This window comes from Salmo salar, unplaced genomic scaffold, assembly GCF_965601325.2.
Source record: "Salmo salar unplaced genomic scaffold, fSalSal1 ptg000988l, whole genome shotgun sequence".
In the NCBI taxonomy this organism is placed as follows: domain Eukaryota; kingdom Metazoa; phylum Chordata; class Actinopteri; order Salmoniformes; family Salmonidae; genus Salmo; species Salmo salar.
In genome coordinates this window covers 268181-281337 of record NW_027675579.1, presented here as the reverse complement: position 1 = coordinate 281337, position 13157 = coordinate 268181, and positions in this window count along the sequence as shown.

Below are 13157 nucleotides of genomic sequence, written 5' to 3'. Positions count from 1 at the left end.
GGGGTTCTGTAGTTAATGTAGGTGAGCAGAGAGATCTAGAGAGAAGACAGGGGTTTGTAGTTAATGTAGGTGAGCAGAGAGATCTAGAGAGAAGACAGGGGTTTGTAGTTAATGTAGGTGAGCAGAGAGATCTAGAGAGAAGACAGGGGTTTGTAGTTAATGTAGGTGAGCAGAGAGAAGACAGGGGTTCTGTAGTTAATGTAGGTGAGCAGAGAGATCTAGAGAGAAGACAGGGGTTTGTAGTTAGTGTAGGTGAGCAGAGAGAAGACAGGGGTTCTGTAGTTAATGTAGGTGAGCAGAGAGATCTAGAGAGAAGACAGGGGTTTGTAGTTAATGTAGGTGAGCAGAGAGAAGACAGGGGTTTGTAGTTAATGTAGGTGAGCAGAGAGATCTAGAGAGAAGACAGGGGTCTGTAGTTAATGTAGGTGAGCAGAGAGAAGACAGGGGTTTGTAGTTAATGTAGGTGAGCAGAGAGATCTAGAGAGAAGACAGGGGTTTGTAGTTAATGTAGGTGAGCAGAGAGATCTAGAGAGAAGACAGGGGTTTGTAGTTAGTGTAGGTGAGCAGAGAGAAGACAGGGGTTTGTAGTTAATGTAGGTGAGCAGAGAGAAGACAGGGGTTTGTAGTTAATGTAGGTGAGCAGAGAGAAGACAGGGGTTTGTAGTTAATGTAGGTGAGCAGAGAGATCTAGAGAGAAGACAGGGGTTTGTAGTTAATGTAGGTGAGCAGAGAGATCTAGAGAGAAGACAGGGGTTTGTAGTTAGTGTAGGTGAGCAGAGAGAAGACAGGGGTTTGTAGTTAATGTAGGTGAGCAGAGAGAAGACAGGGGTTTGTAGTTAATGTAGGTGAGCAGAGAGATCTAGAGAGAAGACAGGGGGTTTGTAGTTAATGTAGGTGAGCAGAGAGACCTAGAGAGAAGACAGGGGTTTGTAGTTAATGTAGGTGAGCAGAGAGATCTAGAGAGAAGACAGGGGTTTGTAGTTAGTGTAGGTGAGCAGAGAGAAGACAGGGGTTTGTAGTTAATGTAGGTGAGCAGAGAGAAGACAGGGGTTTGTAGTTAATGTAGGTGAGCAGAGAGATCTAGAGAGAAGACAGGGGTTTGTAGTTAATGTAGGTGAGCAGAGAGAAGACAGGGGTTTGTAGGTGAGCAGAGAGATCTAGAGAGAAGACAGGGGTTTGTAGGTGAGCAGAGAGACCTAGAGAGAAGACAGGGGTTTGTAGTTAATGTAGGTGAGCAGAGAGATCTAGAGAGAAGACAGGGGTTTGTAGTTAATGTAGGTGAGCAGAGAGAAGACAGGGGTTTGTAGTTAATGTAGGTGAGCAGAGAGAACACAGGGGTTCTGTAGTTAGTGTAGGTGAGCAGAGAGAAGACAGGGGTTCTGTAGTTAATGTAGGTGAGCAGAGAGATCTAGAGAGAAGACAGGGGTTTGTAGTTAATGTAGGTGAGCAGAGAGATCTAGAGAGAAGACAGGGGTTTGTAGTTAATGTAGGTGAGCAGAGAGAAGACAGGGGTTCTGTAGTTAATGTAGGTGAGCAGAGAGACCTAGAGAGAAGACAGGGGTTTGTAGTTAGTGTAGGTGAGCAGAGAGAAGACAGGGGTTCTGAAGTTAATGTAGGTGAGCAGAGAGATCTAGAGAGAAGACAGGGGTTTGTAGTTAGTGTAGGTGAGCAGAGAGAAGACAGGGGTTTGTAGTTAATGTAGGTGAGCAGAGAGAAGACAGGGGTTTGTAGTTAGTGTAGGTGAGCAGAGAGACCTAGAGAGAAGACAGGGGTTTGTAGTTAATGTAGGTGAGCAGAGAGAAGACAGGGGTTTGTAGTTAATGTAGGTGAGCAGAGAGACCTAGAGAGAAAACAGGGGTTTGTAGTTAATGTAGGTGAGCAGAGAGATCTAGAGAGAAGACAGGGGTTTGTAGTTAATGTAGGTGAGCAGAGAGATCTAGAGAGAAGACAGGGGTTTGTAGTTAATGTAGGTGAGCAGAGAGATCTAGAGAGAAGACGGGGGTTTGTAGTTAGTGTAGGTGAGCAGAGAGAAGACAGGGGTTTGTAGTTAATGTAGGTGAGCAGAGAGATCTAGAGAGAAGACAGGGGTTTGTAGTTAATGTAGGTGAGCAGAGAGACCTAGAGAGAAGACAGGGGTTTGTAGTTAGTGTAGGTGAGCAGAGAGAAGACAGGGGTTCTGTAGTTAATGTAGGTGAGCAGAGAGACCTAGAGAGAAGACAGGGGTTTGTAGTTAGTGTAGGTGAGCAGAGAGAAGACAGGGGTTCTGTAGTTAATGTAGGTGAGCAGAGAGATCTAGAGAGAAGACAGGGGGTTGTAGTTAGTGTAGGTGAGCAGAGAGAAGACAGGGGTTCTGTAGTTAATGTAGGTGAGCAGAGAGATCTAGAGAGAAGACAGGGGTTTGTAGTTAATGTAGGTGAGCAGAGAGAAGACAGGGGTTTGTAGTTAATGTAGGTGAGCAGAGAGATCTAGAGAGAAGACAGGGGTCTGTAGTTAATGTAGGTGAGCAGAGAGAAGACAGGGGTTCTGTAGTTAATGTAGGTGAGCAGAGAGAAGACAGGGGTTTGTAGTTAATGTAGGTGAGCAGAGAGAAGACAGGGGTTTGTAGTTAGTGTAGGTGAGCAGAGAGACCTAGAGAGAAGACAGGGGTTTGTAGTTAATGTAGGTGAGCAGAGAGAAGACAGGGGTTTGTAGTTAATGTAGGTGAGCAGAGAGACCTAGAGAGAAGACAGGGGTTTGTAGTTAATGTAGGTGAGCAGAGAGATCTAGAGAGAAGACAGGGGTTTGTAGTTAATGTAGGTGAGCAGAGAGATCTAGAGAGAAGACAGGGGTTTGTAGTTAATGTAGGTGAGCAGAGAGATCTAGAGAGAAGACGGGGGTTTGTAGTTAGTGTAGGTGAGCAGAGAGAAGACAGGGGTTTGTAGTTAGTGTAGGTGAGCAGAGAGAAGACAGGGGTTCTGTAGTTAATGTAGGTGTGAAGATAAGTTAGCAGAGAGACTAGGTGAGTCCAGGAGGTTTTCCAGACACCCTGATTGACTTAAGAACAGAGAAGCAGTCAGCTACCTGTGTGTTTCCAGTCTGTGCATAGTGAACATGACCCTTATGGCCTGGACAGCCCTGTTGTTATGGTGGCTCAGGGTTAAAAAGTCTGACAAACACCTTCACACGCGCAGAGATGACTGGAAACAGAGGTACAGTCCTCTATCTCAGGAAGAGGACCACATCGTTACGACTCCAGGTATTACAGAGATGACTGGAAACAGAGGTACAGTCCTCTATCTCAGGAAGAGGACCACATCGTTACGACTCCAGGTATTACAGAGATGACTGGAAACAGAGGTACAGTCCTCTATCTCAGGAAGAGGACCACATCGTTACGACTCCAGGTATTACAGAGATGACTGGAAACAGAGGTACAGTCCTCTATCTCAGGAAGAGGACCACATCGTTACGACTCCAGGTATTACAGAGATGACTGGAAACAGAGTTACAGTCCTCTATCTCAGGAAGAGGACCACATCGTTACGACTCCAGGTATCAAAATCAAATCAAAATCAATTGTATTTATATAGCCCTTCTTACATCAGCTGATGTCTCAAAGTGCTGTACAGAAACCCAGCCTAAAACCCCAAACAGCAAGCAATGCAGGTGTAGAAGCACGGTGGCTAGGAAAAACTCCCTAGAAAGGCCAGAACCTAGGAAGAAACCTAGAGAGGAACCAGGCTATGAGGGGTGGCTAGGAAAAACTCCCTAGAAAGGCCAAAACCCTAGGAAGAAACCTAGAGAGGAACCAGGCTATGAGGGGTGGCTAGGAAAAACTCCCTAGAAAGGCCAAAACCTTAGGAAGAAACCTAGAGAGGAACCAGGCTATGAGGGGTGGCCAGTCCTCTTCTGGCTGTGCCGGGTGGAGATTATAACAGAACATGGCCAAGATGTTCAAATGTTCATAAATGACCAGCATTGTCAAATAATAATAATCACAGTAGTTGTCGAGGGTGCAACAGGTCAGCACCTCAGGAGTAAATGTCAGTTGGCTTTTTCATAGCCGATCTTTGAGAGTATCTCTACCGCTCCTGCTGTCTCTAGAGAGTTGAAAACAGCAGGTCTGGGACAGGTAGCACGTCCGGTGAATAGGTCAGGGTTCCAGCAGGTCTGGGACAACAGGTCTGGGACAGCAGGTCTGGGACAGGTAGCACGTCCGGAGGTAGAGGTCAGGGTTCCAGCAGGTCTGGGACAGCAGGTCTGGGACAGCAGGTCTGGGACAGGTAGCACGTCCGGAGGTAGAGGACAGGGTTCCAGCAGGTCTGGGACAGCAGGTCTGGGACAGCAGGTCTGGGACAGCAGGTCTGGGACAGCAGGTCTGGGACAGCAGGTCTGGGACAGGTAGCACGTCCGGAGGTAGAGGTATTGTTTCCAGTCGGTTTTATATTTAGTCATCTAGTAGACGTTCTTGTCCAGAGCATCTGGCGAGTAACTCAAATCACCGTAGGCATTGACCTCGAAGCCAGTTCCACTGCGTATTTTAAATTGTTGCCTTCTAATCAGGGATTGGTTTAGACCGGGGACACCAGGTATGTGCAATTAATTATCAGGTAGAACAGAAAACCAGCAGGCTCCGGACCTCGTAGGGTAAGAGTTGAATACCAAATGCTATAAAATACCTGCTGGGCAGGGCTGAGGTGATCACACCTGTTTCCTCATAGACTCTGTATAATACCTGCTGAGGTGATCACACCTGTTTCCTCATAGACTCTATAAAATACCTGCTGAGGTGATCACACCTGTTTCCTCATCGACTCTGTAAAATACCTGCTGAGGTGATCACACCTGTTTCCTCATAGACTCTGTATAATACCTGCTGAGGTGATCACACCTGTTTCCTCATAGACTCTATAAAATACCTGCTGAGGTGATCACACCTGTTTCCTCATCGACTCTGTAAAATACCTGCTGAGGTGATCACACCTGTTTCCTCATCGACTCTATAAAATACCTGCTGAGGTGATCACACCTGTTTCCTTATCGACTCTGTATAATATCTGCTGGGCAGGGCTCAGAGCAGAGAGAGAGCAGAGGCTACATGAACCTGTTAAATATATGTTGTGATAAAACAACACACCAGCCACGCTGTGATAAAACAACACACCAGCCACGCTGTGATAAAACAACACACCAGCCACGCTGTGATAAAACAACACACCAGCCACGCTGTCGTAAAACAACACACCAGCCACGCTGTGATAAAACAACACACCAGCCATGCTGTGATAAAACAACACACCAGCCACGCTGTGATAAAACAACACACCAGCCAGGCTGTGATAAAACAACACACCAGCCATGCTGTGATTAAACAACACACCAGCCACGCTGTGATAAAACAACACACCAGCCACGCTGTGATAAAACAACACACCAGCCACGCTGTGATAAAACAACACACCAGCCATGCTGTGATAAAACAACACACCAGCCAGGCTGTGATAAAACAACACACCAGCCACGCTGTGATAAAACAACACACCAGCCACGCTGTGATAAAACAACACACCAGCCAGGCTGTGATAAAACAACACACCAGCCATGCTGTCGTAAAGCTGAAAATACTGTTTGGACGTGTGCTTAATCTCCAAATGAGGTTTCCTTGTCACATAACAAAATAAACGTTAAATATTAAAATGAATATTAAGGTAAGATTAGAAGGTTATATTTCGCAGTAGTTGTCCTATAAACACAAAGCTTGTGATCAGAGTTACAGAAGGACTTCAGGAGATGTACCTCTAGTCCTGGTTTGGTCTGTCTACCGAGTTTTTCCAGACATCACCACTTACCACCTGTCTCCTATATAAGTCAAATGGAATGTTTTTATGCTATAGATGTAATGGCTGTCGTGAGAGAGAGTAGACCAAAGTGCAGCGGAGTTAGTGTTCATCATTGAATATTTAATAGCAGAAAGAACACTATACAAAAATAAGAAAACCGACAGCCATCAGTCCGGTCAGGTGCAAAACACTAACAGAAACAATCACCCACCAAAACCCAAAGGAAAAACATGCTCCTTATGTGTGACTCCCAATCAGCAACAATGAACTTCAGCTGTGCATGATTGGGAGCCACACACGGCCCAAAACAAAGAAATACAAAAACATAGAAAAATGAACATAGAACGCCCACCCAATGTAACACCCTGGCCTAACCAAAATAAAGAACAAAATCCCCTCTCTATGGCCAGGGCGTTACAATAGAAAAGCCTCTTCTTTAAATCACAATCACATTCTGCCAGCCTAGTGCATAACCTATGGAGGCTAGAGATGGGCTCTGTCTTCAATAAACCTTCTGAGTGTGTTAGCCTGCAATAACAGGTTTAGATGTTCTCCCCTCCTGATTTACCTTCATATTACACTCTTCCACAGGGGCCCACATCTCTCTCTCTCTCTCTCTGTGTGTGTGTGTGTGTGTGTGTGTGTGTGTGTGTGTGTGTGTGTGTAAAGAGGAGAGCGGGCTGCCTCTTGGACACTACTTGACGAGACTCTAATTGGTGCAGAGTGATTAAATATCTCATGCTTCTTACTAATTGCATCTATTTAAAGCAGCCATTAGCTTTAAAACCACCAACAGGCTTTTCCTCTAACTAAACGCTCGATGTAGTTCAGAAAACCCAGCGGACAGGAAAACAATATGAAGACGGAGAGAAGAAGAGAGAAGAAGAGAGGAAAACAATATGAAGACAGAGAGAAGAAGAGATGAAAACAATATGAAGACGGAGAGAAGAAGAGAGAAGAAGAGATGAAAACAATATGAAGACAGAGAGAAGAAGAGAGAAGAAGAGATGAAAACAATATGAAGACGGAGAGAAGAAGAGATGAAAACAATATGAAGACAGAGAGAAGAAGAGATGAAAACAATATGAAGACGGAGAGAAGAGATGAAAACAATATGAAGACAGAGAGAAGAAGAGAGAAGAAGAGATGAAAACAATATGAAGACAGAGAGAAGAAGAGAGGAAGAAGAGTGGAAAACAATATGAAGACGGAGAGAAGAAGAGATGAAAACAATATGAAGACAGAGAGAAGAAGAGAGAAGAAGAGATGAAAACAATACGAAGACAGAGAGAAGAAGAGAGGAAAACAATATGAAGACAGAGAGAAGAAGAGAGAAGAAGAGATGAAAACAATATGAAGACGGAGAGAAGAAGAGAGAAGAAGAGATGAAAACAATATGAAGACGGAGAGAAGAAGAGATGAAAACAATATGAAGACAGAGAGAAGAAGAGAGAAGAAGAGAGGAAAACAATATGAAGACGGAGAGAAGAAGAGAGGATTGTTATTTTATATGATGTAGTTCTTTTTTGATCCAGGTTTCTACTGGCTTTTAAAAAGGCCTTCCCCCCCCCCCCCCCCCTTTCTTTCTGCAGTAATGGCCCTGTCTGAGCACTGACTTGGTTGTCATAGTTACATAACATTCACAATCAAATGATTTAATCTCATCTTGAACGCATTTATTGAACTGGACAACTTAAAATAAAAAGATATCAGGCACAAATTAACATAAATAATTATGTGAATTGAAATTGTGTTCATTGCAAAATATGTCTTATTCTTATTATTATTATTGGCACCACAGCCATATATATCAGCCATATATATCAGCTCAGTATTTAACACAGCCATATATATCAGCCATATATATCAGCTCAGTATTTAACACAGCCATATATATCAGCCATATATATCAGCTCAGTATTTAACACAGCCATATATATCAGCCATATATATCAGCTCAGTATTTATAACAGCCATATATATCAGCTCAGTATTTAACACAGCCATATATATCAGCTCAGTATTTATCACAGCCATATATATCAGCTCAGTATTTAACACAGCCATATATATCAGCTCAGTATTTAACACAGCCATATATATTAGCTCAGTATTTATCACAGCCATATATATCAGCCATATATATCAGCTCAGTATTTAACACAGCCATATATATTAGCTCAGTATTTAACACAGCCATATATATCAGCTCAGTATTTAACACAGCCATATATATTAGCTCAGTATTTAACACAGCCATATATATCAGCTCAGTATTTAACACAGCCATATATATCAGCTCAGTATTTATCACAGCCATATATATCAGCTCAGTATTTAACACAGCCATATATATCAGCCATATATATCAGCTCAGTATTTAACACAGCCATATATATCAGCTCAGTATTTAACACAGCCATATATATCAGCTCAGTATTTATCACAGCCATATACAGTGGAAGTCGGAAGTTTACATACAGTTAGGTTGGAGTCATTAAAACTCGATTTTCAACCACTCCACAAATTTCTTGTTAACAAAATGGACAATGACCCCAAGCAGACTTCCAAAGTTGTCGCAAAATGACTTAATGACAACAAAGTCAAGGTATTGGAGTGGCCATCACAAAGCCCTGACCTCAATCCCATAGAAAATTTGTGGGCAGAACTGAAAAAGCGTGTGCGAGCAAGGAGGCCTACAAACCTGACTCAGTTACACCAGCTCTGTCAGGAGGAATGGGCCAAAATTCACCCAACTTATTGTGGGAAGCTTGTGGAAGGCTAACCGAAACGTTTGACCCAAGTTAAACAATTTAAAGGCAATGCTACCAAATACTAATTCAGTGTATGTAAACTTCTGACCCACTGGGAATGTGATGAAAGAAATAAAAGCTGAAATAAATCATTCTCTCTACTATTATTCTGACATTTCACATTCTGAAAATAAAGTGGTGATGCTAACTGACCTAAAACATGGAAATGTTTACTAGGATTAATAAATGTCAGGAATTGTGGAAAAACTGAGTTTAAATGTATTTGGCTAAGGTGTATGTAAACTTCAGACTTCAAATGTATATACAGTACCAGTCAAGTCTGGACACACCGACTCATTCAAGGGTTTTTCTATATTTTTTTTAAATTTACTGATCCTTTTTAAAGTAAAACAAATATTTATTATATTTCTGTAAATGTGCCAAATCACCAAAGCATTAATGTGCTCACTATTAAACCACTTCTCAGTGATGCTTCAGTTAAAGTTTCAATTACACTGAACTTCATTTCTCCAGCTTTTTAGTCTCATTGAGAACAAATCCATTTTTTTTTTTTGTTGAAACGACAGCCTTTTTTCCCACGTCGAGTCCTCCAATTCAGGGTAACTAGCCTGGTGTATTACAAAAGCTTCGGGCCGGATAGAGAGGAAGAAAAACAAAACTGTCCTGGCACAACCCTGTGCCAACTTCATCTCCGCGGAGACCCTGAATGAATTACAGAAATTACATCTCTCTGATAAATGCCAAACTCAGAGAGTCTCGGCCCTCCAGGAAGAGCAGTAATTAAAGGGGGGGGGGGGGAGGAGATGCTGCCAAGGACCCTGACTGGATCACAGAGGACCAGGGCTGCTTGGGGGGGGGGGGGATGGCTGGAACAACAGCCTTGTCAAACAACACGACCCTCGAGGTGATGTCAGCCATCAGGCATCAATATGTCACGGTAAATACCGCTGCTGCAGCGAAGGCTGGGGGCTGGAAGCTGAGGCTGCCGGGCGAGAGTTACAGCTTCCTACAGATTGGGATGGACGACTGTCTCTGTACTGTCTCTGTACTGTCTCTGTGCTGTCTCTGTACTGTCTCTATTCTGTCTCTGTTCTGTCTCTATTCTGTCTCTGTACTGTCTCTGTACTGTCTCTGTACTGTCTCTGTACTGTCTCTGTGCTGTCTCTATTCTGTCTCTGTACTGTCTCTGTACTGTCTCTGTACTGTCTCTGTACTGTCTCTGTACTGTCTCTGTACTGTCTCTATTCTGTCTCTATTCTGTCTCTGTACTGTCTCTGTACTGTCTCTGTGCTCTAGACTACAATGTTCTGTCTCTATTCTGTCTCCATTCTGTCTCTATACTGTCTCTATTCTGTCTCTATTCTGTCTCCTTAGCAATGGATCATGTTTTTTATTTATTCACCTTTGAAAGTCATCCGTTTCAGTGTAAATTACGATGTTACAGGAAGAAGGTTAAAACGTTAAAAATTGAAACAATCTATTCCTCATCTCTATTCCAGGTTTCACATTGAGACATCTCATTCCTTCAGCTAAACTCTCTGAGTGACAATTGTCATTCTGTGTCAAAATGTAGATTTTATTTGTCATTCTGTGTCAAAATATAGATTTTATTTGTCATTCTGTGTCAAAATGTAGATTTTATTTGTCATTCTGTGTCAAAATATAGATTTTATTTGTCATTCTGTGTCAAAATGTAGATTTTATTTGTCATTCTGTGTCAAAATGTAGATTTTATTTGTCATTCTGTGTCAAAATGTAGATTTTATTTGTCATTCTGTGTCAAAATGTAGATTTTATTTGTCATTCTGTGTGCAAAATGTAGATTTTATTTGTCATTCTGTGTCAAAATGTAGATTTTATTTGTCATTCTGTGTCAAAATGTAGATTTTATTTGTCATTCTGTGTCAAAATGTAGATTTTATTTGTCATTCTGTGTCAAAATGTAGATTTTATTTGTCATTCTGTGTCAAAATGTAGATTTTATTTGTCATTCTGTGTCAAAATGTAGATTTTATTTGTCATTCTGCATGTCAAAATGTAGATTTTATTTGTCATTCTGTGTCAAAATATAGATTTTATTTGTCATTCTGTGTCAAAATATAGATTTTATTTGTCATTCTGTGTCAAAATGTAGATTTTATTTGTCATTCTGTGTCAAAATGTAGATTTTATTTGTCATTCTGTGTCAAAATGTAGATTTTATTTGTCATTCTGTTCAAATTAGATTTTATTTGTCATTCTTGTAAAATGTAGATTTTATTTGTCATTCTGTGTCAAAATATAGATTTTATTTGTCATTCTGTGTCAAAATGTAGATTTTATTTGTCATTCTGTGTCAAAATGTAGATTTTATTTGTCATTCTGTGTCAAAATGTAGATTTTATTTGTCATTCTGTGTCAAAATGTAGATTTTATTTGTCATTCTGTGTGAAAATGTAGATTTGTATTTGTCATTCTGTGTCAAAATATAGATTTTATTTGTCATTCTGTGTCAAAATATAGATTTTATTTGTCATTCTGTGTCAAAATGTAGATTTTATTTGTCATTCTGTGTCAAAATGTAGATTTTATTTGTCATTCTGTGTCAAAATATAGATTTTATTTGTCATTCTGTGTCAAAATGTAGATTTTATTTGTCATTCTGTGTCAAAATATAGATTTTATTTGTCATTCTGTGTCAAAATGTAGATTTTATTTGTCATTCTGTGTCAAAATGTAGATTTTATTTGTCATTCTGTGTCAAAATGTAGATTTTATTTGTCATTCTGTGTCAAAATGTAGATTTTATTTGTCATTCTGTGTGAAAATGTAGATTTTATTTGTCATTCTGTGTCAAAATATAGATTTTATTTGTCATTCTGTGTCAAAATGTAGATTTTATTTGTCATTCTGTGTCAAAATGTAGATTTTTATTAGAGGTTGAAACTGCCTGAAGGGAAACAGATCTGAATGAGGTGCTGCTCGGACCATGAACCCAAACTGGAACAGAACCAAGTGCGATCCGATAGTTCTGTTTGCGTAATATTTCCTGATTATTGACGTCGACATTACTGATGAGCAGGACTGTTACCCTGGCGCTGATCTCACTTGGCATAGGACCCAATTCTCTGATTCACATGGTAATCAGATCTAGTCCAAGTGGGGTTTCCCCCTCCTCCTCTCTTACCCCAAACTGGTCCTGTTGACTCTGAGCTGATTGGCCCAGACGGCCACCTGCTGCCACCCCCAGGCGAAGGATTTGTTTAGGGGTTCCCCGACGTATGATGGACAACACGAGGCGAAAAGGACGCTGAACCCTGTTTACTACAGCCGTTACTGTCACATCAAGAGTTAGAGTTCGGGTTTTAATTGGTCTACTGTTAAATAAAGTTAAATTAAAGGTAAACACAAACAACAACAGAACAGGGATGATCTCTCTGCTTCCTACTTTCAGTTGCCATGTGAGGCGGTCAAATTAAGATTCCGCAGAGATGGATGGAAATCAGAAAAAAGATGGAGAAGCAGGGAGACAAATAAACAGACCAGCCAGGTCAGAATCACCACCCAGCCAGGTCAGAATCACGACCCAGCCAGGTCAGAATCACTACCCAGCCAGGTCAGAATCACTACCCAGCCAGGTCAGAATCACCATCCAGCCAGGTCAGAATCACCACCCAGCCAGGTCAGAATCAGAATCACTACCCAGCCAGGTCAGAATCACTACCCAGCCAGGTCAGAATCACTACCCAGCCAGGTCAGAATCACGACCCAGCCAGGTCAAAATCACCACCCAGCCAGGTCAGAATCACTACCCAGCCAGGTCAGAATCACTACCCAGCCAGGTCAGAATCACTACCCAGCCAGGTCAGAATCACTACACAGCCAGGTCAGAATCACTACCCAGCCAGGTCAGAATCACTACCCAGCCAGGTCAGAATCACTACCCAGCCAGGTCAAAATCACAGCCCAGCCAGGTCAACATCACCACCCAGTCAGGTCAAAATCACAGCCCAGCCAGGTCAAAATCACCACACAGCCAGGTCAGAATCACAACACAGCCAGGTCAGAATCACCACCCAGCCAGGTCAAAATCACCACCCAGCCAGGTCAGAATCACAGCCCAGCCAGGTCAGAATCACCACCCAGCCAGGTCAGAATCACAACCCAGCCAGGTCAAAAACACCACCCAGCCAGGTCAAAATCACCACCCAGCCAGGTCAAAATCACCACCCAGCCAGGTCGAAATCACAGCCCTGCCAGGTCAAAATCACCACCCAGCCAGGTCAAAATCACCACCCAGCCAGGTCGAAATCACAGCCCAGCCAGGTCAAAATCACAACCCAGCCAGGTCGAAATCACAGCCCAGCCAGGTCAAAATCACCACCCAACCAGGTCGAAATCACAGCCCAGCCAGGTCAAAATCACTATCCAGCCAGGTCAAAATCACAGCCCAGTCAGGTCGAAATCACCACCCAGTCAGGTCAAAACCACCACCCAGCCAGGTCAAAATCACAACCCAGCCAGTTCAAAATCACTATCCAGCCAGGTCAAAATCACAACCCAGCAAGGTTAGAATCACCACCCA